This window comes from Bubalus kerabau, chromosome 1 (assembly GCF_029407905.1).
Source record: "Bubalus kerabau isolate K-KA32 ecotype Philippines breed swamp buffalo chromosome 1, PCC_UOA_SB_1v2, whole genome shotgun sequence".
In the NCBI taxonomy this organism is placed as follows: Eukaryota; Metazoa; Chordata; class Mammalia; order Artiodactyla; family Bovidae; genus Bubalus; species Bubalus kerabau.
This window is the reverse complement of record NC_073624.1, coordinates 254,066,266-254,091,775: the sequence shown is the minus strand read 5'-3', so window position 1 is coordinate 254,091,775 and position 25,510 is coordinate 254,066,266. Positions and strand designations below refer to the sequence as shown.

Genomic DNA, 25,510 nt, shown 5'->3' with positions numbered 1-25,510 from the left:
CCAGCAATCCACATGATATACACTGCATAAAAGTTAAATAAACAAGGTGAAAATATACAGCTTTGTCATACGCCTTTCCCAATTTTGAACCAGTCCATTATTCCATGTCCAGTTCTAACTGTTGCTTCCTGACCTGCATACAGATTTCTCAAGAGGCCGGTCAGGCATATCTTGAAGAATTTTCCACAGTTTATTGTGATCCACACAGACAAAAGTGTTGGCATATTCAATAAAGCAGAAATAGATGTTGTTCTGGAACTCTCTTGATTTTTTAATGATCCAGCATGTGTTGGCAATTTGATATCTGGTTCCTCTGCCTTTTCTAAAACCATGTAAAATATCATGTATGAAACGAGTTGCCAGTCCAGGTTCAATGCACGATACTGGATGCTTGGGGCTAGTGCACTGGAACGACCCAGAAGGATGGTATGGGGATGGAGGAGGGAGGAGGGTTCAGGATGCGGAACACAGGTATACCTGTGGCAGATTCATTTTGATATTTGGCAAAACTAATACAATTAGGTAAAGTTTAAAAATAAAATAAAATTTAAAAAATTAAAAAAAGAAAAAATAAATAAATAAAACCAGCTTGTACATCTTGTTGAAGCCTGGCTTGGAGAATTTTGAGCATTACTCTGCTAGCATGTGAGATGAGTACAATTGTGCGGTAGTTTGAGCATTCTTTGGCATTGCCTTTCTTTAGGATTGGAATGAAAACTGAGCTTTTCCAGTCCTGTGGCCACTGCTGACTTTTCCAAATTTGCTGGCGTATTGAGTGCAGCACTTTCAAAGCATCATCTTCCAGGATTTGAAATAGCTCAACTGGAATTCCATCACCTCCACTAGCTTTGTTCGTACTGATGCTTTCTAAGGCCCACTTGACTTCGCATTCCAGGATGTCTGGCTCTAGGTGAGTGATCACACCATTGTGATTATCTGGGTCATGAAGCCCTTTTTTGTACAGTTCTTCTGTGTATTCTTGCCACCTCTTCTTAATATCTTCTGCTTCTGTTAGGTCCCTACCATTTCTGTCCTTTATTGAGCCCATCTTTGCATGAAATGTTCCCTTGGTATCTCTGATTTTCTTGAAGAGATCTCTAGTCTTTCCCATTCTGTTGTTTTCCTCTATTTTTTTGCATTGATCGCTGAGGAAGGCTTTCTTATCTCTTCTTGCTTTTCTTTGGAATTCTGCATTCAAGTGGGTATATCTTTCCTTTTCTCCTTTGCTTTTTGCTTCTCTTCTTTTCACAGCTATTTGTAAGGCCCCCTCAGACAGCCATTTTGCTTTTTTGCATTTCTTTTTCTTGGGAATGGGCTTGATCCCTCTCTCCTGTACAATGTCATGAACCTTCGTCCATAGTCATTCAGGCCCTCTGTCTATCATATCTAGTCCCTTAAATCTATTTCTCACTTCCACTGTATAGTCATAAGGGATTTGATTTAGGTCATACCTGAATGGTCTAGTGGTTTCCCCTACTTTCTTCAATTTAAGTGTGAATTTGGCAATAAGGAGTTCATGATCTGAGCCACAGTCAGCTCCCAGTCTTGTTTTTGCTGACTGTATAGGACTTCTCCATCTTTGGCTGCAAAGAATATAATCAATCTGATTTTGGCATTGACCATCTGGTGATGTTGATGTGTAGAGTCTTCTCTTGTTTTGTTGGAAGAGGGTGTTTGCTATGACCAGTGCATTCTCTTGGTAGATCCCTATTAGCCTTTGCCCTGCTTCATTCTGTACTCTAGGATTAAATCTGACTGTTACTCCAGGTGTTTCTTGACTTCCCACTTTTGCATTCCAGTCCCCTATAATGAAAAGGACATCTTAGTAACTTTCAAATGTACATACAGTATTGTCAACTGTAGAGATCATCCCCAGTGTTTGTTTGTAAGTGGTAATTTGTGCCATTTGACCCAACTTCACCTGTTTTTCTCACTCCCACCCCTTATCTCTGGAAACTACCAATCTGTTTTTTGTATCTGTGAATTCTATTTTGGTTTTGTTGTTGTTATTATTGTTTTTGTTTTTAGATTTCTCATGATATTATATAGTATTTTTTTTCTGTCTGAATGATTTCAGTAAATATTAAACTCCTAATACCTACCCATGTTGTTACAAATGGCAAGATTCCCTTCTTATTTTTTTCATTTTTATATTTTTAAGATTCCTATTTTTTTAATGGCTGGATATTATTCTGTTTTATGTATATACAATATTTTCTTTATCCATTCATCTGTCAATGGACACTTTGCTCGTTTCCATATCTTGGTATTTTAAATAATGATGCACTTTACATTGGGGTACAGATCTCTTCAAGACCATGATCTCATTTCTTTTGGATAAATACCCAAAAGTGGAATTGCTCAGTGGTACGATAAAGTTGTTGTTGTTTTGAGAAACCTGCACATTGTTTACATAATAGCTATACCCATTTACATTCCCACTTACCTTCCCACTTGTGTAACACAGTGCACAAGGGTTGACTTGTTTTCCACATCTTCACCATGACTTAATGCTCAAACTACTGCACAGTTGCACTCATCTCACACACTAGTATAGTAATGCTCAAAATTCTCCAAGCCAGGCTTCAGCAATATGTGAACCGTGAACTTCCTGTTATTCAATCTGGTTTTAGAAAAGGCAGAAGAACCAGAGATCAAATTGCCAACATCCACTGGATCATGGAAAAAGCAAGAGAGTTCCAGAAAAACAACTATTTCTGCTTTATTGACTATGCCAAAGCCTTTGACTGTGTGGATCACAATAAACTGTGGGAAATTCTGAAAGACATGGGAGTAGCAGACCACCTGACCTGCCTCTTGAGAAACCTGTATGCAGGTCAGGAAGCAACAATTAGAACTGGACAAGGAACAACAGACTGGTTCCAAATAGGAAAAGGAGTACGTCAAGGCTGTATATTGTCAACCTGCTTATTTAACTTATATGCAGACTACATCATGAGAAACGCTGGACTGGAAGAAGCACAAGCTGGAATCAAGATTGCCAGGAGAAATATCAATAACCTCAGATATGCAGATGACACCACCCTTATGGCAGAAAGTGAAGAGGAACTAAAAAGCCTCTTGATGAGAGAGAAAGAGGAGAGTGAAAAAGTTGGCTTAAAGCTCAACATTCAGAAAACGAAGATCATGGCGTCCGGTCCTATCACTTCATGGGAAATAGATGGGGAAACAGTGGAAACAGTGTCAGACTTTATTTTGGGGGGCTCCAAAATCACTGCAGATGGTGACTGCAGCCATGAAATTAAAAGACGCTTACTCCTTGGAAGGAAAGTTATGTCCAACCTAGATAGCCTATTCAAAAGCAGAGACATTACTTTGCCAACAAAGGTTCGTCTAGTCAAGGCTATGGTTTTTCCAGTGGTCATGGATGGATGTGAGAGTTGGACTGTGAAGAAGGCTGAGCGCCGAAGAATTGATGCTTTTGAACTGTGGTGTTGGAGAAGACTCTTGAGAGTCCCTTGGACTGCAAGGAGATCCAACCAGTCCATTCTGAAGGACATCAGCCCTGGGATTTCTTTGGAAGGAATGATGCTAAAGCTGAAACTCCAGTACTTTGGCCACCTCATGCGAAGAGTTGACTCATTGGAAAAGACTCTGATGCTGGGAGGGATTGGGGGCAGGAGGAGAAGGGGACGACAGAGGATGAGATGGCTGGATGGCATCACTGACTCAATGGACGTGAGTCTGGGTGAACTCCGGGAGTTGGTGATGGACAGGGAGGCCTGGCGTTCTGCGATTCATGGGGTCACAAAGAGTTGGACATGACTGAGAGACTGAACTCAACTGAACTGAATAGTCATTCTTCGAGGTGTGATGTAATGTCTCACTGGGGCTTTAATTTACATTTACACAATATTTTGTGACATTGAGCATCTTCTCATGTATCTTTTGGTCATTCATGTCTTCAGAAAATGTCTATTCACTTCCATGCCCATTTTTAATTGTATTGCTTGTTTTTTTATCTACTGAGTTGTAGGAGTCCTTCATCTAATTTAGAAATTAACTGCTTATCAGATACATGATTCTCAAATATTGTCTCATTCCACAGGTTGCCCTTTCACTTTGTTCATGGCTTCATTTGCCATACAGAAAGTTTTTATTTTTTTTTAACTTTTTAAAATTTATTGTTAATTGGAGGATAATTATAAAATTGTGATAGTTTCTGCTGTATATCAATATGTCCCATCCCTTTTTGTTTTTTTTTTTTTTAGGATTTTAATTTTATTTTATTTTTAAACTTTACAATATTGTATTGGTTTTGCCAAATATCGAAATGAATCTGCCACAGGTAATTTGATGCAGTTCCACTTGTTTGTGTTTGATTGTGTTGCCTTAGTCTTTGATGTCAAAGACCAGTCTCAGTGAGTATGCTACCTTTGTTTCCTTTTAGTTCTTTGATTTCCGGTCTTACATTCAAATATTTAAACCATTTGTGAGTTTATTATTGTGTATGGTGCAAGCTAGGGGTTTAGTTTCGCTACCTTACATATGTCTGACCAGTTTTTCCAACACCATTTTTTAAGAGGCTGTCTTTCCCCTTCTGAGTGCTCAGTTCTTTGCATAAACTAGTGGGCCATGTAAGTATGGGTTTAATTATGGACTTTCAGCTCTGTTTGTTTTTTCTATGCATCTGTTTTTATGCCAATACCACACTCTTGATTACTAAAGCTTTGTAAAATAGTTTGAATGTTTGATAGACCTAGTGACTTTCTTCTTGATAAGTAGAATACTGCAAAAGTAATGGAATGTCATATCTAACATTCAGTTATAAAATATTTTGACTTTCATTTTCCTGATATTCTTTTCTCATTTTTCTCAAATGTTTGCTGTGATAAAGAAGGCCACTGGCTAGTTTCTTTTTTTTTTATTTTATTTTATTTTTAAACTTTACAAAATTGTATTAGTTTTGCCAAATAGTTTCTGCAAACAACTGAGGATTTCAGTCAGCAGCCTGCAAACAATGAAATCCTGCCCACTAACACTAAGTGAGCTTGAAAAAGGATTCTCAAGGTTCTACTGAACCTTGAGGTGAATTTGTCTCAAGGCAAAATTTTGATTGCAACTTCCTCAGACCTTGAAGTAGAGGATTCGTGCCAGATTCCTGATACATAGAAAGTGTGAGATTATAAATGTATGCTGTTTGAAGCTGCTAAATTTGGGTGTAATTTGTAATGCAGCATAGATAATTAATACTGTAGGAATCAGATAACAATTTGAAGACTAGGACACACATAAAAAGAACTCACAGTTGAAGGATGAAAATCAATAGAAGACTCACAGGGGAAAAAAAAGGTAGCGCTACCTTGGGTGCAATTTCAGGAGAACCTGGAGGAAACTCTGAGAAGACAAAGCTCTAATCTTTACACATACCCATAGTTTAAAATTGACTCAGTCAGATGTCAAATAAATTACTATATGCAGTGTATGCTCTGGTACTTAAAATATAATTTTTGTGTCATATTTGAGTCTGAAATCATATTCTGTTTTTATTGTAAGTAAAATAAATGTATTGAGATTACACAGGTTTAGGTATAAATAGTAGTTCTACAGTATATAGCTTTTAACTTGACCCTCAAAACTGGAAGAAAGAATGAAAAAAATTTAAAAAAAAAACTCTTTTTTTTCATTTTAAGTTATTATGCTTTCCAAATTCCCTTTATTTTTGAAAGTTGTCTTCATTTGTTGTTCAGTTTGGGGCTATCTTGACTATGTCTGGAATGTTAGGATTTTTCTCCTATCCCAAAAAAAATAATAATCGTAGCTAGGTTAATTAAATCTGTACACTGTTACTAAATTTCATTACATACTGAATAAAGTTAGCCATTGTCAGGGAAGAAAGACATCAGGAAAATACTAAACCAATAAACAATCTGGGTCTATTTTTAGTTTCCTATATAATAATGAACTTTGCTAATCACCATTTTTTATCTATTGGTGGGCAAAATATAATCCTTACCTAGACTAACAATTTTATACTCTTTTAGATACTAGGGAAATATTGGGAGAGTACATGACTATATTGACACATAATTCACACCACTTTAAAGTCTTGAGGACAGATATTTATGTAAGTGGCTATAAAATATGCTTTACTCACCTCTCACTATAATCCTTCCTGAACTTTCTACCAAGTCATAGATTTACACTAAATCCTGGCACAGGTGCTCTATTCAGCATCAAATGTAACCCTCAAGAATGTTTAATATTACACAGAATTCTGCCCTCCAACCCTAAAATGTAATTTAAAATTGATCCATAGCACAGAATATCTCCTGATTTTCGAGTACTCATTTTTAAATATTGTAAAATTAAAATTACTATCATTGTATTTCTTGGATAAGAGCATATTTCTTTTTTAAAAAGACTCAGTGCTCTTTTGTTTACTAATTCTCATTGAAAACCAAAAAAGGTGCCCTCATTGACTCTTCCAAATCAAGCAAAAATTTGGTATTTGGTCACATTTTCTAGTTTGTTTAATATGCTAGTCCATATACTACCACACTTATTATATTTCTAGCAAAGGCTTGTACTCCTCCCATTATCCTTTTTGTTTAAAGAGGAAATGCAATTTGAGCACAACGTGGTCCAGTCCTCCAGGTATAGTGAACTGGATTAGATGTGGGGATGGATCCACACTGAGGCAAACAGTACATTCCTTATGAATGTGAACTTGGTACTCAGAAAGTCAAGTCAGTAAATATGTAACTACTGGTTTAGTAGTTATTCTCTGGGGCACTTTTTTCAATGTGTTAGGGCATGCTCAGTTGTGTCCAATTCATTGTGACCCTATAGACTGCAGCCCACCAGGCTCCTCTGTCCATAGGATTCTCCAGGCAAGAATACTGGAGTGAATTGTCATTTCCTCCTCTCTGGGCTCCTGTGAGGATTACAAAGCATAACGTATAAAGCGTGGCACTTAGTATGTACTCAATAACTGGTTACTGAGTTAATTTTTTTGTTGTTTATGGTTTACTGTTGCTTAGAAGTGCTATAGATCAAAAAGTAGAGCAAGTCTACCTACATTTAGAAAACAAAGTCAAGAAATTAAAAACTGATGTTACTGGAGCCCTTGTCTTTTGATGTCTTCCATGTCTAGTGAGTTCTTCTTCCACTTCCAGAAGCTTCTCCAATAATCTCACAATAAAATTCCTTTGAGTTTAATATTATTTGCGATGGATCTACTTTCAAGCAGAGGAGCCACACATAATGGGAGAAATTGACATATATCCAGAATATTATTTACATTATTAATTTATCTTTTATTACTCTTGGTAGAAAAATAAGAAATTCTGTGACTACTTGGAAAGTTTTATCATATGTGAGATAAAACTAAAACTTCAGCAATTGATCATGGCATTGTTTGCTGCCCCTTTAATAGTAGATGTATACTTTCTGTTTAGATACTGGAGTTACTAATTCTATCTATCCATCTTAAAATTTCATTGACCCTGTCTCAGTGGAATAGCTAATGAATGGACACTTGTGATGGAGATAAATTATTTGTCAGCCTACATAATTAAAAAAAATACATCCTTTTAAACCTTTACCATCTGTCCTTTGCTCTAATTATAGTTGCTAGATGACTGTAATTATGAATTATGTCACAGAATAAGGCACAAGTGATTTAAATGTTTTATATTTTCAATCACTAGTTATATATCAACTAGTATATTCATTTTTTATAAGTATACCAGAGCCTAAAAATGAGAAACATCTTCAATTTCTCATAAAAAAGAACATGCTTAAAACATGTGAACTTTGGGTGGAACACTATGGAGTGACTACTAATTAATAATGAAATATACAGATATTTTTGAAATAACTCAAAATATGGTAGTGAAAAATAAACCCTTGATACTAAGTGGTTTATTTATTTGAGAAACCCACATACACCTGTGTGTGTGACTGTGTGTATACATGTGTATATTCCTCCAGAAATGAATCTTGAGATAAGGATTTGAATATATGTATTAAATTTAAGTGTGTATTACTTATCTGTTATGTAACAAGTTACCTTAAAACATAGCATCTTAAACAACAAACATTTATTATCTCACATGATTCCTGAGAGTCAAGAGTACAGAGATGGCTTAGATGGGGAGTTCTGACTCAGAATCTTTCCTGAGGTTGCAATCAGGATGTCAGCCCTGTCTTCTGAGGACTTAACTGAGAGGACCACTTCTAGAAGGTCTCAAATACATAGCTCTTGGCAGGAGGCCTTAGTTTCTTTCTGGCTGTTAGCAGATCAGACCATCATTTCTGCTACATTCTCTTCATCAGACCTGTGTTATTAATTCCAGCTTACCCTCAAGGGGAGAAGACTTGGGCTCCACCACTTGACAGGAGTCTTGGACACTGTAGATTTACTTTAAAACCATCTCATTAGTTTAATTTTGAGAAAGACTGAGTGAGGAAGAAGGATATTAAACAGTGAATGGAAAGAATTCAGAACAGGTTATGTTAATGTGTAAGTCAATATTATTTGTGGACAACCAAGCTCACTTCCTCCTGGGACCCTCTAGGAGAGTATGGGGCAAATTTGTGGTTTTTCTGAGAAGTTGAGATCAAAATGGGCAATGAATTTATTGGAGAAATCCCCATGAAGGATAAAAGTGAAGGAGAAAGAATAGGCAGGGAGAACATTTGGAATACAGTGACGGTAAGATACCTATGAAAGGAAAAGGGAAAACAAAGATAATTTGAATGGAAAAAGTCTCAAACAGCAGTAAAAGTCTGAGTTTCAGTACATTGAAAGTACTACTCATTAGAAGTGTCATCAGTGATTTCAAAAGGGCTGACATTAGTAACCCACCATGCTCAGTCCGTGCTTAGAGCAGCCCTAGGGAAGTATGGCTGCAGTATAAAAGCAGTGTTGGATTCAGGAAGGTAGCAGTCAGAACTGTGGGTCAGCTCTCATCCCTGGAGCATAAGATCTGAGAAATGTATTTTCTGCAGTCCGTTCATTGCCCTGCACAGAGCCAGTTTTCAGTGTAAGTTCAAAGAATAACTTCATCACGGTTGCTGTGGCCCTCTCTTCTTGAAGAGAAGCTTAGAAGAGAAGGATTGATAATGCCAGCTCTAGCAGTCTGTCTTGGGTTCATGAGTCATACTCCACTTTCCTCCCCTTTCCTCTCTAAGACGCCCTCACTTTATTATTACCTTGAAAGATTTGGATGACTAACCTTGTGTTGTTACCCAAAACTTCATTCCTGAGGGCCTAAGCCCTTAGCAATCATGACTTCTTGAGCCACAATTGTTGCAAATGTTCATTCATAGTTAAACTAGGCCTGAGGGTACTGAGAAGCACATACGGATCACCCAGGATTCATAAATATTTCTACCTGCCCCAGCTGTATGAAAGCAGCTCTGCCACCTCATGCTTAGGAGCATCTATTACTCTGGCCGAGATGGTGGCTCCTTTTTTCACCAGGAGTCCAGAGTGCCCTGGTGGCATCTATAGTTTGGCTTAATGGTGACCTTGCCATGCCAGTGGTCTCCTCTTTGGCCATAGGATGATTGGTTGGCCAATCTCCAAACTCTATCTTACCTCTTGTTTCCTCTAACTACCGCTGGCATTACCTTTGTTTTAGGTTTTTTAAGGCAGCCACAATAGGATTTGATATAAAAGAGATTTAATCAGGGAAACATCTATGAGGAATAAAGGGGAGTAGGAGGAATTAGAAGGAAGAGCACTCGGACCACAGTGCAGAGGAGGAAAGAAGATTGGGTGAGAAGAAACTCACTGAGCTCTGTCAGACTAATGGCAAATTCTCCAGGCTTTGTTCTTTAGAAGAGTTCTGCATCTCACAGGAGTGAGCCACCACAATATCTTAAAGATACTGCACCTGAATTTCAAGAAAGCTGAGCTCTTCATCTTTTAATTCCCATTATTATTAGCTAAGAACTGTTCCCTGGGGAAGAGAAAAGCTCTCAGGCAGAGCATCATGGGTGCTTTCAAAAGAACACGATGAGCATGAATCAGTGAGAGTCCAGGGAGTATTTTAGGGAAACTAGTAAAATTTTTTTTATAAGTATGCATATAATACACACGGGCTTCCCAGGTGGCTCAGTGGTAAAGAATTCACCTGCCAAGCAGGAGACACAGGTTCAATCCCTGGGTTGGGAAGATTCCCTGGAGAATAAAATGACAACCTACTCTGGTATTCTTGCCTAAGAAATCCCATGGACAGAGGATCCTGGTGGGCTACAGTCCATGGAGTCGCAAAAGAGTCAAACATGACTTAGCGACTAAACAACAATAGATATATACACATATCTTTAGGAAAATGAAGTTCTAAAAAGCATAAGTAAAAATGTTAACAATAATGGTATCTGAGTGGTTATATATTGTATTTGTTTTGCTCTTCAATATTTCATGGTTTCTCTTTTAATCTAATTTTTTATAGTGAAATTCAGTGGTAAAAGTTAGTTGTAGTTATGGTTGATATACTATAGAATGAAATGAAAGCTACTGGTGATATATTTTTCATGGGAACCAGGAAAATTCAAAGGACATAGATTACATCTATGTTAAATATATTAAAGGAAACACATAGGGAGGAAACACAAGTATGATAATTACATCCTATTATTTTGGTTATTGCTTTTAGTTTCATAAACAGGAAATTTATTGAAACAGGTAAATAAAGAATCTATTTTTAGAAGTTTGCACATAGCAAATATAAGACAGATAAATATTTCACAAGTTTTTATTATTACTTTACATTTTACTTCAATTTACATGCAGTTTGGGAATAGAGTTGTCCAGTGAAATGTTTGACAGTTGAATTTGTTTTAAATTGTAATATCAATTGAAATGTCAACCTAATATTCACATTTGGAGAAGTCATAAAAAGATTTCAGTTGAAATATATGCTGATGTTACTACAAACCCTTTGTGTTAAACCACAGCCGAATTAGCATTTCAGTAGCCATTGAAGTAAAGCACCAGCCTGGGCTACTACAGAGGTAACTCTCCTGCAGAGCACCAGGAAGGCTCTATTTCTGCTGTAGTCCTACTTCTCTGCAGTAAGATCATACAGTTAAGGTCCTTCCTTCTCTCCTGCAGGGCAGCTCTTTTTCTGTTGGCAAAAATAGGGAAATTCTGCTTTGTGGTACTAAAAATAGGAAAATAAAGGAGAATGAAAATCATCCCAAGTTTAGATAGAAGTCAATTCACATCAAAGACAAAGACTTGGCTGCCAAAAAAAACTGAATCTCCCCAAAATAATTTTGAACATTTTCTTTCCACTTTGTCTTAAGTTCTGAATTGACTAGAGCACTCTTCTTTGAGCTCTAGTCACTCTGCATTAGGTCCGAACCATAGCCCACCTTCAGTTTGACTCCAATTTCCTTCCAGCCTTATCCCTGAAATGAACACTATCTTTTATTTCCCTTTCTCCAAGATTGCAAAGAGTCAGACACTGAGCGACTGATCTGATCTGATCTGAAAGGAAGAAAATAAAAGGATCTGTGTTGTATCTGCAGTTTCATAGTTTTCATTTTTATGCATTCTGATTTCTTATTCTTTCAAACTCCCCCCACCCCACTATTTTCTTCTTTGTTTGGAGAATTTTGTTTGTTTTTATAGTTTGTTTTATTTTTTGTGACATTGTCTATTTTCTGTGATGCATATTTTAGTCTGATAGGTGGTAATTTCTTAAAATATGTTTTTCAATAATTTGTTTATAACTGATTTGATATTCTTCCACTGAGTTCTGAGGTTCTCTGAAGTTTTCCAAGCATATTTTGGATATCCTTGAGTATTCAATTTTTTAAAAATCCCTAAAAAATAGGTTTTTAGTATATATTGGATCATCTACATGCCTAATACCAAATATCACTGTATTTAAGAGACTACATTTGTATTTATTATGTGATTGAGTTAGCAATAATACCACAATGGCACAAGCTTATGAGGAGGGACAAAAGAGTGGACACAATAACACAATTCACACCAAGAGAATAATAAATAGTGTCACTGCTCTACATATAAAAATCTTAGTATAGTTTGTAGTTGAAAATTTTAGTACAGTTTGGATGAGCCAGTGCCTAAAAGCTACTATTCACATCTTGAAAGGCAATTTTAGTAAAACATTTGTCAAATAAAATTTACATTGTTTTTATAGTTTATCTTTAATTTATAAAATGGTTTGACTTTATAATTTGTAAGAGCTATAAGCATAAAGGTCTTACATCTGATTTTATTTTTCTACCATTTTAAATACTATTGTAAGTACCATTGTAATTTAAGTGTTTTATGTCAGTACTATGGATTCATGATATTTTTCCTTTAAAAGTGATAAGTATATTTTTTTCAAATATAAGAAACAGTGAATTAGAATGTAATGATAAGTGAAAAATTCTGAAAACCCAGAGTGGAAATAAAATAACAAATCCAATAATGCACACATACAAATTTTAAATGTTTCTTTGTACCCCCTTGAACAGGGGTCCTCAAATCCTGTGGCCTGTTAGGAAGTGGGCCACACAGCAGGAAGTGAGCAGAGGGCAAAGGAAGGTTTCTATTCATTTACAGCTTCCCACTGTTCAGCTGAATCATCCTGAAACAACACCCCCCACTTTCCCACCCTCCCCACCCCATCTGTGGAAAAGTTTTCTTCCCCGAAACTGGTCCCTGGTGTTAAAAAGGTTGGGAACCACTTCCTTAGAGAATCTATGGACAGAGAATTCTTGCTCCTAATGCTTTCCTCTAATCTATCTCAGATTCTGAAGAGCATAAATTAGCTAGCTACTCTTATAATATTGTCAATATGTTTATTCCAATTAAAAACAGACTTATACTTTCATCTCTACACCTATGTTTCTAACATGTTTGCAGAGTATTTCTCAAAAACCATTTTCACACTTTGTTTTTTATACACTTGTTTACCCATCACTGTTGCTTTTGATAAATAATGGTGATGAAGAGGTCATACCTTAAAGATACTTTAAAGATATTATATTCATTTTATTCATACTCTGTTAAGGCTTCAGTGTTATCATGTTTGTTTCATGACTCAGAAATATTTTAGAATGCAATTAACCTCTGCATTTTCTCTGGAAAATAAATAAGAGATGATTATTCATCTTCAAAAAAGTATTTATTGATATGTTAAAGAATTATGTTGTTTTCCAGATGTTATAATCTAAAAAGTAAAAAATTTGTATGGAGGAAGTGATATTTAAAATGGTGGCACTTTTATGTTGGCAGAATAGATGAAGAATGACTTGGAGAGAATATATTAATACAGAAGAGTGTGTTCACTGTAAACCCATTAGGTACAGTCAGGGAACAAAATAACACTATTACTTTTCTCAAAATATTTTCATCTTACAAGCCCATCTCATTGAATTTTTCTTCATTAGGCACAAAGCATACTTCTCGCCTAAATCTTCAGCATTGTTTGCTCTACAAATCATGGCTAAAGAACCTAAAATAGAAAGAGAAAAGCAGAATCATTACTTAAATCATTGGTGAATTGTTGCTGTTCAGTTGCTAAGTTTGTCTGACTCTGCAAACCCATGGGCTGCAGCATGCCAGACTTCCCTGCCCTCCACTATCTCCCAGAGTTTGCTCAAATTCATGTCCTTTGGGTAGGTGATGCCATGCAACCATCTCATCCTCTGCTGTGTTCTTCTCCTCCTGCTTTCAATCATTCCTAGCATCAGGGTCTTTCCAATGAGTTGGTTCTTCACATCAGGTGGGCAAAATATTGGAGCTTCAGCATCAGTCCTTCCAGTGAATATTCAGGGTTGGTGAATAGTGGTTTTATTTTCATAACCAGTTTGGGGTCTGAGGCAAAATTTGAATCAGTGGAATAAAGATCAGTAAGAAGAATCTCATCCATTTGAAAGCATGATGCAGAAAATAATGGACATATCTGAATACAAATCTTCCCCAAATTAAAAAAAATTATATAAGGAGAACAAAATCATTTGTTTTAAAAAATGAAGAATAGAGGTAAACAAAAGAACTATACAAAAAAGATTTTCATGACCCAGATAATCATGATGGTGTGACCACTCACCTAGAGCCAGACATCCTGGAATGTGAAGTCAAGTGGGCCTTAGGAAGCATCACTATGAACAAAGCTAGTGGAGGTAATGGAATTCCAGTTGAGCTATTTCAAATCCTAAAAGATAATGCTATGAAAGTGCTGCACTCACTATGTCAGCAAATTTGGAAAACTCAGCAGTGGCCACGGGACTGGAAAAGGTCAGTTTTCATTCCAATCCCAAAGAAAGGCAATGTCAAGGAATGCTCAAACTACCACACAATTGCACTCATCTCACACGCTAGTAAAGTAATGCTCAAAATTCTCCAAGCCAGGCTTCAACAATACGTGAGCCATGAACTTCCAATGTTCAAGCTGATTTTAGAAAAGGCAGAGGAACCAGATATCAAATTGTCAACATCCTCTAGATCATCAGAAAAGCAAGAGAGTTCCAGAAAAACATCTATTTCTGCTTTATTGACTATGCCAAAGACTTTGACTGTGTGTATCACAATAAACTGTGGAAAATTCTGAAAGAGTTGGGAATACCAGACCACCTGATCTGCCTCTTGAGAAATCTGTAAGGAAGCAACAGTTAGATCTGGATGTGAAGCAACAGACTGGTTCCAAATAGGAAAAGGAGTACGTCAAGGCTGTATATTGTCACCCTGCTTATTTAACTTCTATGCAGAGTACATCATGAGAAATGCTGGGCTGGAAGAAGTACAAGCTGGAACAAGATTGCTGGGAGAAATATCAATAACCTCAGATATGCAGATGACACCACTCCTATGGCAAAAAGTAATGGAGAACAAAAGATCCTCTTGATGAAAGTGAAAGAGGAGAGTTAAAAAGTTGACTTAAAGCTCAGCATTAAGAAAACGAAGATCATGGCATCTGGTCCCATCACTTCATGGCAAATAGATGGGGAATCAGTGTAAACAGTGTCAGACTTTATTTTTGGGGGCTCCAGAATCACTTCAGATGGTGATTTCAGCCATGAAATTAAAAGACGCTTACTCCTTGGAAGGAAAGTTATGACCAACCTAGACACCATATTAAAAAGCAGGGACATTACTTTGTCCACAAAAGTCTGTCTAGTCAAGGCTATGGTTTTTCCAGTAGTCATGTGTGGATGTGAGAGTTGGACTATAAAAAGGGCTGAGCACTGAAGAATTGATGCTTTTGAATTGTGGTGTTGGAGAAGACTCTTGAGAGTCCCTTGGACTGCAAGGAGATCCAACCAGTCCATCCTAAAAGAGATCAGTCCTGGGTGTTCATTGGAAGGACTAATCTTGAAGCTGAATCTCCAATACTTTGGCCACCTGGTGCGAAGAGCTGACTCATTTGAAAAGACCCTGATGCTGGGAAAGATTGAGGGCAGGAGGAGAAGGAGACGATAGAGGATGAGATGGTTGGATGGCATCACCGACTCAGTGGACATGAATTTTGGTAAACTCTGGGAGTTGGTGATGGACAGGGAGGCCTGGCATGCTGAAGTTCATGGGGTCGCAAAGAGTCGGACACAACTGAGCGACTGAACTGAACTGAGGTAGGGTCAAGATGTCAGATAAGAGAGACCCTGAACTCACCTCCCCCCAGGAATACATCAAAATCAAAGCTGTGTATAGACAGCAACTCTTTCAGAGAATGACCAGAAAACTAGCAAAATGTCTCATCTACAAGCAAACCTGTAAAGAAAGAACCACGTAGAATCTGGTAGGGGTAGGGGAATGAGAAGCAATTCTGGTCAGGACCCACAGCCCTAACAAGTGACTCAGAAGAAGAAGGCTTTATCACAGAATCCTCCCTAACAAACAACGGGTCCACACCTCATATTAGGTGCAGCAACCCTGGACCCTGACACCAGGACATTGGGCCCCTTAGCTGGTTTGAAATCCAGTATGTCATACTGGAGGACCTTAGGAAATGGAGACTGTACTTTGAGAAGTTTGTACACACACTTACTTGCCTCCAGTCTCAGCACAGGGGCAGGTGATTGAAAATGGCCCTCTACTTGGCCAGCTTGCCAGGACCACCCCAGTGCATTCCCCTGCTTACACTGGATTCCCACTCTAGCCCCTCATGCTCTGCACTGCTCCCCCCAAGTTGGAGACCACCAGTTCTCTGGTATCCATGCACTTGGGAAAAGCAAAGCCTCCACAGAAGTGCAGCTCCGAGAGCTCCGAGCCCACCTGTAACTAAGGGAGCATACATACCAGGGGAGGAAATGGAGTCACCTCAGAAGTATTGCTCCAAGCCCACAGACTGGGCCATGCTCCCGACCAGGGAGGAGACTTCCTTCATGCTGGGAAAAGCCCAGCGCCCTCATGGCTCCTACTCCACCCCCTCAAGCCCAGCCTCCACTTCCTATAGAGTTCTGACCACCTTGAGCCTAAGAGAAGTCCCAGCTCACAGCTGGCTCTGGAGCTCACCCCTGTGACTCCAGCCCTGGCTCCCATCCCTGGTGGCTGATAGCAGTCTCTAGAAGACAGCCTGTGCTCACCGCAGACCCAGCTCTCCCCCAAAGTCACTAGGCATACATCAACTGCATAGACATGCTCCCACATAAGGACTTGGGGATACATAACTGTTTTCCCTAATTTCATTGAAGTAAACAGAGTCAAACGATTTGAGATGACAGAGGAGTATGTTTCTAATAAAAATAAAGCCACATTCAAAACCCCTGATGAAACTGAGGTCGATAATTTACCTGATAAAGAGTTCAAAGCTATAGAATAAAAATGCTAACAGAACTTGAGAAAGTAATAGAATAGCACAGAAATAGAAGCAAAGAAATAGAAATAAAGCATACAATTCAATTAAAAGATTTTTTTTTCGAAAATGGGCAGAGGACCTGAACGGACATTTTTCTGAAGAAGCACGCAGATGGCTAATAAGCACATGATAAGATGCTCAACGTTACTGATCATCAGGGAAAGGCAAAACAAAACCAGAGTGAGATTTCAACTCCCAGTTGTCAGATGGCTAGTGTCAAAAAGAAAAGAACCAACAAGTGTTGGTGAGGATCTGGAGAAAAGGGACTCTAGTTTACATTTGGTGGAAGTGTAAACTGGTTTAAATAGAACTATTTTATAAGCCAGCCCTTTAAATCCTGAGTACATACCTTAAGTTGAAAAGATATATGCACGCCAGTGTTCATAGCAACATTGTTTATAATAACCAAGACATAGAAGCAATCTAAGTGTCCATCAATAGATAAGTGAATAAGAAGGTGTTCTGTATATATATACACACTGTAGAATGTTATTCTTTCATAAGAAAGGAATGAAATTTTGCCATTTGCAACAATGTGGATGGACCTCGAGGGTATTATGCTCCATGAAATAAGTTAGAAAGAGAAAGAGAGATACTGTATATTTTAACTTCTATATGGAATCTAAAAAATAAAGTAATTTGGCAAAACTAATACAATTATGTAAAGTTTAAAAATAAAATAAAATAAAAATAAAATTAGCATTTAAGGCAAAAAAAACAAAAAAAAAAACAGAAATATACTCAGAGATACAAAAAGCAAACTAGTGGTTATCAGTGGGAAGAAAAGTGAGGAGAGCAGCAAGTTTGGTGCAGGGGACTAATAGATGCAAACTATTAGGTATAAAATAAGCCATGAGAATGTAGTATACAGCACAGAGAACATAGTGAATATTTTATAATAACTTTATATGAATTATAATCCATAAAAAGATTGAATCACTATGCTGTAAAACTAATACAATATTGTAAGTCAAATATACTTCAATAAAAAAGACAATTGCAAAAATGAAAAAAAAATTGAACTTCATAATTAATATTAGAGAAAGTCTATATTAGTATAGTACTATAGTTGCTGAGTCATGTCCAACTCTATGTGACCCCATGGACTGAAGCCCTCCAGGCTCCTCTGTCCATGGGATTCTTCAGGCCAGAATACTGGAAATGGGTTGCCATGTTCTTCTCCAGAGTATCTTCCCAACCCCGGGATCGAACCCAGGTCTCCTGCACTGCAGGCAGATTCTTTACCCTCTGAGCCACCAGGGAAGTCCCAATACTAGTATATCCAAAAACAAACATTTATATATTCCTTTGAAAAATGTTATTTTTTGTTGTTTAATTCTACAGACATAATGTGAAGTGAAAGTTGCTCAATCATGTCTGACTCTTTGTGACTCTATGGACTGTACAGTCCATGGAATTCTCCAGGCCAGAATACTGAAGTGGGTAGTCTTTCTCTTCTCCAAGGAATCTTCCCAACCCAGGGATTGAACCCAGGTCTTCCACATAGCAGGCAGAGTCTTTACCAGCTGAGCCACAAGAGAAGCCCACAGACATAATAACAGCAGTAAATTACTGATCCCCTTAGTTCTACTAAAGTTAATCTTTACATGCTGTGTCTCATATAATAGCTGAGTAAACATTCTCATGTTCTTCAGCTATTTAAATTATAACAGGATAATTATTGTTTACAATGATTACCCATCAAACTATCCCATAGCTTAAACTATAATTTTTTTGATGCAAGTTTTACCTTTCATACTATAATTTTAATACTGACTTCTGTTGTATATCTAATATGTGAAAAATCATTTAACATGTAGCAAGTTTATTCACTAAAATAATAGACCAAAATGCCCTATTTTTTTTTTCTGATAAATTTAGCTTAGAATGATATGACTGTATTTTTAGATATGGAAGGGTAGATAGTAAATACATTGCTTTACTGAGAACACTAAAGTTATAGAAAATCTTTCCTAATAGGGCTTTTCTCAGAACTTATACAAAACTAGGATTTCTCTAATTCTGTCAACATATCTCCAGCTCTCATTCCTTACAGTGCATTATTTTGTATGTAGAAACATAGAGCACATCCCCTATTATTTGTGTATTGAAAATCAGATCAGATCAGATCAGATCAGATCAGTCGCTCAGTCATGTCCGACTCTTTGCGACCCCATGAATCGCAGCACGCCAGGCCTCCCTATCCATCACCAACTCCCGGAGTTTACCCAGACTCACATCCATCGAGTGAGTGATGCCATTCAGCCATCTCATCTTCTGTCGTCCCCTTCTCCTCCTGACCCCAATCCCTCCCAGCATCAGAGTCTTTTCCAATGAGTCAACTCTTCGCATGAGGTGGCCAAAGTACTGGAGTTTCAGCTTTAGCATCATTCCTTCCAAAGAAATCCCAGGGCTGATGTCCTTCAGAATGGACTGGTTGGATCTCCTTGCAGTCCAAGGGACTCTCAAGAGTCTTCTCCAACACCACAGTTCAAAGACATCAATTCTTCGGTGCTCAGCCTTCTTCACAGTCCAACTCTCACATCCATACATGACCACAGGAAAAACCATAGCCTTGACTAGACGAACCTTTGTTGGCAAAGTAATGTCTCTGCTCCTGAATATGCTATCTAGGTTAGTCATAACTTTCCTTCCAAGGAGTAAGCGTCTTTTAATTTCATGGCTGCAGTCACCATCTGCAGTGATTTTGGAGCCCAGAAAAATAAAGTCTGACACTGTTTCCACTGTTTCCCATCTAAATACTTTCACTTAAAACAGATATTGAAGGTGAAAGTGAAGTCGCTCAGTCGTGTCCGACTCTGCGACCCCATAGACCGTAGCCAGGCTCCTCTGTCCATGGGATTTTCCAAGCAGTAGTACTGGAGTGGATTGCCATTTCCTTCTCCAGGGGATCTTCCCGACCCAGGGATTGAACCTGGGTCTCCCACATTGTAGACAGACGCTTTACCAACTGAGCCACCAGGGAAGTCCCTAAAACAGATATTACTTCCAAATAAAGATGAACACAGAATATTGTCATGTTACAAAATAAATCCTAGGACTAAGAAATTCTGATACACAATGATAAGTGGTAGCTAAACATTAAAAACGTTAGACTTTATTTCTTAATTTTGGTAAGATATAAAAAAAAATCCATTACATTTAGTAAATAAGATGACCTCTGTAGGTTAGATACCTTGATTATATTTTGTCTTCATGTTAGTGCAAGGAATATTGTTACTTTACATATTCACTGGCAGAACTGATGGTAAAATATAAGGAATTTCCAGTATCACATTTTCTTTAAGAAAGCAAAAAAAGAAAAAGAGCAACAGTCAGATTCTGTGATGCCACGCTGTTTCAGAGAACTGAAGACACTTGCCATTACTCTGTGCTTCTGCAGATTTTCTCGTATTTATTAATAATAGGACCTTTGGCAACAAGTCACATTTTTCTGTATCTAAGAAGCTGAACCACATTTTAAAAGAAATGTTGTTCTGCCAATATAAATTTTCTGCAAGTATCCATTTTTTTCTTTCACAATATTTTTAAGATAGTTATTTGCCAGTTTTATGCCTCAATTTTCTCAAATGTACTCTTTTCTTCTCCATTACCACTATGCTCTAAGTAACATTTTTGAATTATACTACAAAGGGATACAATGGGTGCTAAATGAGACAGATGGAGTGAATGAGATTCTTTTCCCATTTATTTTCCACTATCTCAGAGAGAAATAGAGCCAACCGCCTAGTGTTTTGAATAGTTACTATAAAATAATATCATCTTTCCAATAATGAATACTTGATCAATTTGTAATATTTTCATGAATCCTCTTACATCCAGTGGAGTTGCAGTCCTATCCTTTTCTAGCATTAACTGTTTAGCATACACTTCAGTTTACCACCCAAGGCATTTACGAGAAAGAGATAGACTGCTCAACATGGAAAAAGGCTGTCTATTAGAGTCAGAAAAGGCTGTGAAGCATAAGGGGCACAGAAGCCTAATGCCTTGGATCACCGCTGGAAATGTGCAGTTACCATCAGAAGTGTAATTCCCAAAGAGCAGTACAAAGCATGCAATGCGTGTATGGTTATTTTTCAGTGTATGTTCTCTATCTAACCACAAAAACAGGGACATAGGCAATTAGAGTTAGGCAGTCCACAGTCATTTTGTAATAAAAGATTCAGTCTTTTCTATTTGAACTTAATTTACTGTAGATATTAAACATGGGTAGTCAAATCATCTTGGGAAAAAGTTGTCGGTAATGAAAAATAACTTTTTCAGACATTTCTTCCTTTTAAGAAAACAGTGTAAATAGGAAACACTGTTTATCCCTCTTTGGAAATAAGCAAAAAAATAAATAAATAAAAGGAGGGGGAGGGGGAGAGAGAGGGGAAAGTAACAAGGAAAGGAGAAGAGAAGGAAGGTTAGAAACGAGAGAGAGAAGAAAAAAAGTGAAAATGAACCACATAAATGCTTTGTTTTTCCTGAGCCTGTCTCACATATAATCCAATTATATTTCAGAAGCCAAGTAAAATGAGTATAGATTCCTAACAAACTGAACCCAATTCAAACATTCAATTTTCAGTCACCAAAATGAATACTAAAAACGGTAATGTTCAAGAAATTAACAGTCTCCTATCAAGTCTCCTACACCTGGGAGAACTAATACCGGCGATATCTATTTGTATTTACTGCCACTAAAAAGCAAACTAAATTCTTTTATTGAAGAGAACCTATTTAAAGAACAATATAAAAATAGTGTGTGCTCTATTTTCATCCCAAGTGCTCTATAATGATTTTCCTTTGTTTTTACTTGGAGAAAAGAATGATTTGAACTTTTTCTTCAAGGTGGAAAGTCTGATACAAAATAGAAATTAAAAAAAAACCCTCATATTATTTTTTATTCCTGTGTTTTTCATATTCTTCCTATCAAAGCCTTTTTTTTTTTTTTTTGGTCTGAAACTCAAATCTATAAAACAGCTTCAAATATTTAAAACAGTAGCAAATGTAATTTTTTTTTTTATCCAGTGCATACTTTCTACAATTTGACCACTTACCCTCTTATTCTGCTGTTTGTTTAGCCATATGTTCACATAACCTTCAAGGGAACAATCTAACTTCACTATATGATTCATAATCTTAACCCTGCTTTTTATTCCCTCTCTGCAAAAGAATCATACTTTTCCTATGGCATTAATTACCCATTATGAGGTTTGTTTTTTTTTTTTAATATAGTTTTACCCATCTATAAAGATGATAGATATTAAGTCATGGAAAAATAGAAAAAAACTTTTTTTTCTTAACTTATCAGTAGATTTTGCTTTTCTGTGATTTTCTAGAATGTGCTAGACATTCTGTTCTCACATTACTACCTGAGTGAGGTACTAGGTTGCTCTGCCTTTATCAATGAGAAAACTGAGGCTAAACATGATGACATAAATATTGTTTGCTTATTTCCTGAGGTATGGAGCTGATTTTAGGGCCTCTGTAACACCAGGGTTTGAGCTCAGCAGCATGTCCATCCCTCCTAAAGCATTAGTGTTATGGACCTGATGCATTTAATCATGTGTCGTGTGCAGGAATCACGTCTTCTTTCTCTTTATGCATTTCCATGGCTGTTTCCATATTGTGTGCCATATGATTCATGTGAAGGAATGATTACATGAGTAATTCTAATGCACCTAATTTTCATGCTTAGAATAAGTTTTCTTAAAGAAACTTGGTTAAGGCTCTCAAATGCTTTTAGAAAACTGCCTTTTCAGATTTTTATAAAGCATGTTTTCATTATCTCTTTACAGGGGGATGTCCCTTGAAAGGAGGACTTATTTAAACACAAGTTTTACAAATAAACCTCTGAGCCTCAAACAATAATAGCAAATGCTTGACATGTTACATTTCTTTACTTAGGAATTGATCATAGAGTTTTACTTCACAGATTTAAATTTAAATTATAATCTAAATGATCTTAAAGATATTATTAAGGCCACATCTTCACAAACTAGGTGTTTATGCATAGCCGTAAGGGGTTAATCGAGCATAGACAGCACACACTTGAGACTCCAAATTGAATAATTTGATTTGTAAACAGGTACTTAGTGTACAAGAAGCCATTACACATGCAATTATCTGTCTTCAATTAATTGTGTGCATCTCTAAGGAGCGACTTAAGAATGTTTGTTTCAATTTCACTAGCTGTAAGGTCTGATATCTATAAACATTTATTTTACTTATGCTATAGCTTTAAACTTTAGAAAAGTACATTGCTAACAGCAATTATTATGTGCCTGTGAGGAAACATTGGGCCTGAGATAATCATACCCTGAGTTTAAGTCTTTTTCCTCTAGTTAGTCTACACTCTCCCCACACAAGACATATACCCAGAAAGAAAATCAAGCTCACTTCTCACTAGGATAGCAAACCATGTATTAAGAAATCTATATTTGTAAGTATAGAATTGCCTTTAGTTTAAAAAGTTCCTTTTCCATAATGTGTACTCCTTCCAACTGTAGGAATACCATAAACTTACTATGGTTGCTTTTCCCTATGCTATTCTTATAATAAACTGGATATTGATCATGCAAAGCTAGAACAAAGGTAAGACACAATATGGGCCTTTGAAGAAAGTTTCAAGGCATCATATTAGGGCTGGTTTTAGAGAGAGGACTGTTCTCTTTCATTTCTTCCTTGATTCAGTTCAGTTCAGTTCAGTGGATCAGTCGTGTTCAACTTTTTGTGACCCCATGGACCGCAGCATGCCAGGCCTCTCTGTGCATCACAAACTCCGGGAGTTTACTCAAACTCATGTCCATTGAGTCTGTGATGCTATCCAGTCATCTCATCCTCTATCGTCACTTTCTCCTCCCACCTTTAATCTTTCCCAGCATCAGGGTCTTTACATGAGTCAGCTCTTCACATCAGGTGGTCAAAGTATTAGAGTTTCAGCTTCAATATCAGTCCTTCCAATGAACACCCAGGACTGATCTCATTTAGGATGGACTGGTTGGATCTCCTTGCAGTCCAAGTGACTCTCAAGAGTCTTCTCCAACACCATAGTTCAAAAGAATCAATTTATCGGCACTCAGCTCTCTTTATAGTCCAACTCTCACATCCATACATGACCACTGGAAAAACCATAGCCTTGACTAGACGAACCTTTGTTGGCAAAGTAATGTCTCTGCTTTTCAATATGCTGTCTAGGTTGGTCATAACTTTCCTTCCAAGGAGTAAGCATCTTTAAATTTCATGGCTACAATCACCATGCAGTCACCATGCAATCATCTGCAGTGATTTTGAAGCCCCCCAAAATAAAGTTAGCCACTGTTTCCATTGTTTCCCCATCTATTTGCCATGAAGTAATGGGACCGGATGCCATGATCTTAGTTTTTGAATGTTGAGCTTTAAGCCAACATTTTCACTTTCCTCTTTCACTTTCATCAAGAGGCTCATTAGTTCCTCTTCACTTTCTGCCATATGGGTGGTGTCATCTGCATATCTGAGGTTATTGATATTTCTCCCGGCAATCTTGATTCCAGCTTGTGCTTCTTCCAGTCCAGCATTTCCCGTGATGTACTCTTCATATAAGTTAAATAAGCAGGGTAACAATATACAGCCTTGACGTACTCCTTTCCCGATTTGGAACCAGTCTGTTGTTCCATGTCCAGTTCTAACTGTTGCTTCCTGACCTGCATACAGATTTCTCAAGAGGCAGGTCAGGTGGTCTGGTATTCCCATCTCTTGAAGAATTTTCCATAGTTTGTTGTGATCCACACAGTCAAAGACTTTGGCATAGTTAATAATGCAGAAATAGATGTTTTTCTGGAACTCTCTTGCTTTTTCAATGATCCAGCGAATGTTGGCAATTTGATTTCTGGCTCCTCTGCCTTTTCTAAAATCAGCTTAAACATCTGGAAGTTCACGGTTCATGTATTGTTGAAGCCTGGCTTGGAGAATTTTGAGCATTACTTTACTAGCGTGTGAGAGGAGTACATTTCCTTGTTTAGCCTGTAAGAAATCCATTACTTTCTATGTTTCTATTTGCTTAAAAATTTAGTTCTACTAATCTGTGAGTGATTGATCCTCCTGTTCCTTTCTGTTCTCATCTTTTTCCTCCTAAACCTCATCCTCAGCCTTCTCCTCCTCCTTCACAACCATGCAAAGCTAGGAATTACAACTTCAAAACAATAGGAGGAAAATTATGGACTGTGTAACCTTCCTAAACAAGGCCAGAGTCTTCTGTGTCTTCCGACCCAAGCTTTTCCACGGGATTGCAAAGAGTCAGACACAACTGAGCGACTGAACTGAACCCAAGCTTTTAATGAGTCACTGGTACATTAATAACAATCATTAAATCATTGTTGAATGAATGAATATCTTTTTCTCTTAAGCATCAATATGGTGATATCATTCTGGGAATCCTTTCTGAATTGCCCAGTCTGAGTGTGCTGCCTTTCAATTTGCTGTTTTATTTTCTGCTATTTTAGTCTATTATATATAAGAGCCATGTCAAAGAGATGCATGAAAGGCTATGAGGCTCTCATACAAATACGTATCAGATTGAATTCTTATAACAGTGATTATTTTACTACTATGCTAAAAACCCATTCTTTCATGCAGCAAATGCTTTTTGAACACCTATGTTGCAGGCATGGCTCTAGGTGTTGAAGTATCAAGACTGAATTAAAAAATATTCCAGCCCTCAAGAAGCTTTATAA

The 25,510-nt window shown here is 37.3% G+C and overlaps 1 protein-coding gene across 11 annotated transcripts in view; it reads left to right on the top strand.

The window, feature by feature from the left end:
* The window catches only part of EDIL3 (EGF like repeats and discoidin domains 3), an 818,524-nt gene that overhangs the window by 145,897 nt on the left and 647,117 nt on the right, over positions 1-25,510 (top strand). For 9 of the 11 annotated variants that reach the window (XM_055563390.1, XM_055563373.1, XM_055563379.1 and 6 more), the window contains one exon: positions 704-910. The exons of the other annotated variants lie outside the window; for them this stretch is intronic. The gene's annotated coding sequence lies outside the window, so the exon portion shown is untranslated. The remainder of the gene's footprint in view (positions 1-703; positions 911-25,510) is intronic. 11 annotated transcript variants of the gene reach the window in all.